Source organism: Dendrobium catenatum, unplaced genomic scaffold (genome assembly GCF_001605985.2).
Source record: "Dendrobium catenatum unplaced genomic scaffold, ASM160598v2 fragScaff_scaffold_1260, whole genome shotgun sequence".
In the NCBI taxonomy this organism is placed as follows: domain Eukaryota; kingdom Viridiplantae; phylum Streptophyta; class Magnoliopsida; order Asparagales; family Orchidaceae; genus Dendrobium; species Dendrobium catenatum.
The window spans coordinates 505,770-511,731 of NW_021319722.1; positions in this window are offsets into that span (position 1 = coordinate 505,770).

The window sequence follows — 5,962 nt, forward strand, 5'->3', positions numbered from 1 at the left end:
TCTCCAATGGGAGGGAGAGAGGCGCGGCGGGTTGGAGAGGGGATGGGGAGGCCGGCGGTAGAGCAAGGATGAGGGGAGGAGGGCTTTGTTTGAGAACTGAAATTAATTTCAATTCTAAGAGATTTGGGAGGGAAAATACATGAGGTTTGAAATTCCAATTGAATGCAATTAAGACATTAATGGAAAATTAATTAGGGTGATGCCAAGGGGAGCCGGCGGTAGGAAGAGAGGGAGAGAGGGAGTTCAAAAACTGAAATTATTTCTGTTTTTATGCAAGGGGAGGGAAAAATAATTGGTCCTAATTTGAATTTCAAATAGGATTAGGGTGTGAAGACCAGCAGAACATTGAAGAAATTTTTCTCAATTTCTTTAAAAGTAAATGGAGATTAAGGAACTGCAGATTGGAAGGATGGCCGCACACTTCTAAGAAGCTGGATGAGGAGGATTGCAAACTTTTATGTAAAGAATTCTCTAAAGAAGAATTGGAGGAAGTCATAACAAATTTGGGAGCCAATAAATCACCAGGTATTGATGGTATCACTTATTCTTTTATTAAGTCTTATTGGTCAATTATCAAGCATGAGGTTAGCAATCAATGATTTTTTTGTATCTGGTTCTCTATGTCCTGGATGGAAAGAGACTAATGTGGTATTAATTCCCAAAGTTGAAACTCCTTTGATACCTTCTAACTACCGTCCCATAAGCTTGTGTAATGCCATTTATAAGATTGTAGCGAGAATGATCTTAAACAGAATGAGTTTCTTGTTTCCCAAAATCATCTCTAAAGTGCAAAATGCTTTCATAAAGGGACGATCAATGTCAGATCAAATATTGCTTGCACAAGAATTGTTTAACAAGTTTAGACATTCTAAAGCGAAGAAAGGATTTGTGGCTATCAAAGTTGATATGGAACAGGCTTATGACAGTATGTGTTGGTCTACATTGGAAAAGGTTCTTGATTGGTTTGGGTTTCCAAATAAATTTTCAAAACTAATTATGGAATGTGTTACTAATCCTAAATATTCTATAATGATCAATGGAAGAAATTCAAAGTGGATAGAGGCCAACTATGGGTTTAGACAAGGATGCCCATTGTCTCCTTACCTATTTATCTTGTGTTCCCAATTATTGACTGAAGAATTTGATCGAAGAGGGAAAGGGATTGGTGTCAAAATTAATCCTAATGCCCCTATGATTTCTCACCTTATGTATGCTGATGACATTGTGATCTTCACTAGAGCTAATAGAAGATGCTTGAAAAAAGTTGACAAAATTATGAAAAATTATTATAAATGGACCGGCCAAAAAGTAAACTTCTCAAGTCAGCTATACTTTTTGGTAAATCTGTCAAAAAGAGGAATTGTAGATCTCTTGCCAATATCCTCAAGATGAAAGTGGTAAATGAGATGGAATACTTGGGAGTGAAGATTGCTCTTAGAAGATTGGTCAAAGCAGATTTCAACAATCTCATTGTGAAAACAGCGGCTAGAATGAACCTTTGGGGTTCTAAATTTATTTCTCTTGCAGGTAGAATTAGCTTAATCAACGCTTCAGTCCTCTCACTACCTATATACCTTTCTAACCACTCACTAATTCCTTTGGGAGTTTTGTATGAAGTGGAGAAAATGTGTAGAGATTTTCTTTGGAATAAAAGGGATGGAAGCTATGGAATGCACTATGTTACTTGGGACATCATGTGTAAACCGAAGAATAAAGGAGGCTATGGTTTACAATCACTGGTGGATAAATTGGGGCCTTTGAGATTTAAGTTTGCTCTTTATTTTATTAAAAATCCTAACTCTCTTCTCAATAGAGTTTTAAGATCCAAATATGAAAATGATTTATGGAACGTACCTACCAAAAGCTGTTACTCTTCAACCTGGAAAATCATTATGAATGGAGCAGAATTCTTGCATCCTATTATGAGGTGGAGGATTTTTAATTGTATGATTGTGGATACTTTTAAAGATATTTGGATCCTAGATAAGACCATTGATAAGTGGCCAACTTTTGTAACAGTTTTAAATCCAGAATTCTGTCATGTTTCGGCTTTTATTTCTGATGGAAAATGGGATACAAACATGTTGAAGATCTATTTTGGTCAGTATTTGATTGAAGTGATAGTTTCAATTCCAATTTATTCTGAAGTTAATGAAGACAAGTTGGAATGTATAAGAAAAATTTCTGGTAAATCTATAGCAGCTATTGCATATGACAAAAATTTTGAAAATGATAGGGAAGACGAAACATGGATCTGGAGAAAGAAACTGAAGCTAAGGCCAAAGATTGAAATGTTTTGGTGGCGATTATGCAGGAATGTAATCCCAACATTTGGTTTTCTGTTGTATCGGAGGCTAGCTGAGTTTGGAGGATGTCCGAGAGGATGTAAGGGGATGGAAAATGTAGAACATGCGGCTTCACAATGTTATATGGTTAGAAGAGTATTGGAACTACTTGCTGCTTGGCATTTTATTATTCCAGCATTTGATTCTATGGTAGAATGCTATCAGTTATTGAATAACTTTGCTGAATCAAATCCGTTCCTTGGTAATTTACTTTGCTCAGTGGTATTCTTTTGCAGGAAAAGTAGAAATAAACTTGTTCATGGAGGGTCAGAAGACAGCTGTTCTAACATTGCTACAAATTCTATTATTCAGGCTGTTTCATCTTTTGACTCTTATTTAATCCGGGATAACTGGGATGCTAATCAGCTGTATAAGCTGTCCCAATCTTCTTGGCATCCTCCTCCGGGTTGGATCAAGGTGAATGTAGATGTTTCAGTACTCTCTAATAATAAAGCCGGCATAGGAGGAGTTTTCAGGGATTGTAAAGGCCTTGGTTTAGCTGCTTTTGGGATTCATTGTCTTCATTGGGACTGCTCTCAAATGGAGTTGTTAGCAATTCTGACATTGAAAGAATATATTCAAGATTGGATGCTTGATGTAAAAGGCCTTGTGATTGAGGGTGACAACTATAATGTCATCAAAATCTTTCAAAATTCCTTGGGAAAGCCGGTGACTGATGAAGAATTTCTAAAGCCTAAGGATTTAGATTTTCTTTCTAACTTTAAGCATTTTATTTTCTCTTTCTCTAAGAGACATTATAATAAGTTAGCTGATTTTTGCGCTATGCTCTTTTGTCGTCCTTTTATTGGGATGATTTCTCTAGGAATAAAGTTCCTCCATATTTTCTAGAATTGTTAAAGGAGGAATCTTCTTGTAAGTAGTAAGTGAATAAAAAGTTGCTTATTGCATTTTCAAAAAAAAAACAGAAGAAGTAATAACTGTCGATTTGTGCTGCTTCTTTTTTTCTTTCTCATGCATGATGTTCTAAATTTTTATAGCATATGAAACCTTTTCAATTCCACATCTAAAGAATGCATTGCATGATTATATCGGGAAGGTATCACTCTCATCACTAAATCGACATGCTGTGGCCACTAGAGCTGATGTTGGGATGCCAAAAGCTATATGCCTCCAAAAACATTTTTCATCAATATTTCCAGAGTGTCGAGTAGAAGCAAAAGTTCGGTTGTATGATGAATCATCGGAGGAAGAAATTCTATCTGGGAAGCCTGATTTTGTTCTTGACTGCATTGATAACATTGACACTAAGGTATCTATTTGTTCTAAATTATTTAATATTTTTCTCTGCTTTAGATATATTTTCTATTTTCCTTCAACACTAAAGTTTTCTGCATTCTTTTTTCCTTTATGTTACTCTAGACTTTACAGTGAAATGCTGGTTATAGTTTTGCACATCATGAAAATTAACTTTTTGAGTAGAACTGCTTATGTGTTTATTCCTATGAATGTATATGTTCTCTTGTTAGCACAACTTCTCTAGATTAATTTAGTTAATTGGTGTGACGAGGGGAACGTGGATGGAGTATGATGAAGCACCCTTTAAGGTCTTGGGTTTACTGTTGAAACTAGGATGAGATGCATTAAAAAAAACACAAAAGACCATTAATTCATAGTTTCCTAACTTTTAATTTATATAAAAACTAATTTCTTTTAGGGCCTGATTGATCTGCTTAAAAAGGAATGTGGTGGCTGACGGCGAGAGTGGAGTTAGCTTGCATTGTATTTTGAAATTCAGCCAAAAAATGGGATAGTTTTGAATTCATAAAAATTGAACTATAGAGTGAATTGGGAATTCACCAAAATTTTACTTTGCATTTTCTAGACACCAAAATTTTGAAAACCTCTACATTTGAAATGCATATTCATTTTTCATCAAATCAAATAACCCCTTAATGTAAAATTAGAAAACTCACTTCATTTGTTTCAAATGATAAATAGTCACCCAAATATGAAATTCTATTAGAAATCTAAGAAAAAATATCAAAATTTGCAACAATTAAGATTCACATCACAAAAATAAAACTGATGTGTATTAGACTTGACAAGATTTCAATCACACAAATAAATTAATTATAAATAAATTTAGGTGGAAGAATAATGAAAGAATCACCAATTGTAATTCCCATGCCTCATGCCGGTGCAAGGAAAATCGCCCCAATAGTTACCATTAAAACTTTCAAAATACTTGAAAACCCCATAGCCAAGAGCATACACAAGTTTGGGATTAGATGAATTTGAGATGCTTGGGGACCTTATTTATACCCCAAAAGACCCAAAATTAGTAATTTTTCAAAATCGTCTAAGTTGTAACCTAATATTGCAAGTTTCATTCATCACAATTAAATTACAGCAAGAACAAGGTTTCAACCTAAGTTTTGTTAAAACAATAAGTTTCCACTAATAGAATATCATTTCTAGCAATTATAGATCCTTGCTACCATTGTTTTAATCATAAATAGAAGATCAAACAATCGAATTATAGCAACACTTTGAGTGAATAAGGAAACACAATAGTCGACTTAGCTATCGAAGGAAGGTGTCATAGATGAAAACAAGTTGCAGCCAAACAAAGCCACATGATGCACTCGACAAATTACTATGGCCAAAGGCCCTATATTATCGAGAAAAGTATTGGCATCTTTATTATAGCTTGAAACTGAACATTGCAAGTATGTTGAAGGAAAATAAAATAGGTACGAATAAATTCTTAACTTATTTATATATACAACAATAATAACAACAACTTCAAGCCTTTATCCCATTACATGAGATCGGCTACTTGAATTAATTTTCTCCATGATGTCTTATTAGGAGTCAAAATCTCCTGTAAATCTAATAAGAAAATGTCATTTTTTATACTTCTAGTAAAGTCTTTTTAGGTCTACCTATACCGTTATTAACACAGGTTAGATCTAATACATATGCTCTCCTAACTTGGTCATTGAAAGGCCAATGTTTTATCTGACCAAACCATCTAAGACAACTCCTAATCTTATTTGTTATTGGAGGTACTCCAATCTTTTGATGTGTATACTTGTTTCACATTTTGTCTCTAAGTGTAAAGCCACTTATCCACCTGAGCATTCTCATTTCTACAACACTTAATTTTATGCTTATGTTTTAATGCCAATATTCTGAGCCATAAAGCATTGTAGTCTCACGACCATCTTATGAAATATTTCCTCAAGTTTGAGGGGTATTTTTTATCAAACAATAGGCTCGATGTATTCCTCCATTTCAACCATCTAACTTGAATTCTGCTAGCAATATCCTCGTCTATTTCACCATAACTTTGAACAATAGACTCAAAATATCTAAAACATGCACTCTTTTTAATGACCTGATCACCCAATGTCACAATCCCACCAGTAGATCTATTACTACTGAAATTACACTCAATATATATTCAATTTTAGATCTACTCAACAAAAACCTTTAGACTTTAAGATTGACCTCCATAATTTAATTTTTCCCTCAACTCCCTCTTTAGTCTTATCAACAAAAAGAATATCATCAGCAAAAAGCATAAACCAATGTAACGTATATCCTCTTGCAAATGTTTAGTAAGAACATTTATGATCAAAGCAAAAAAAAAA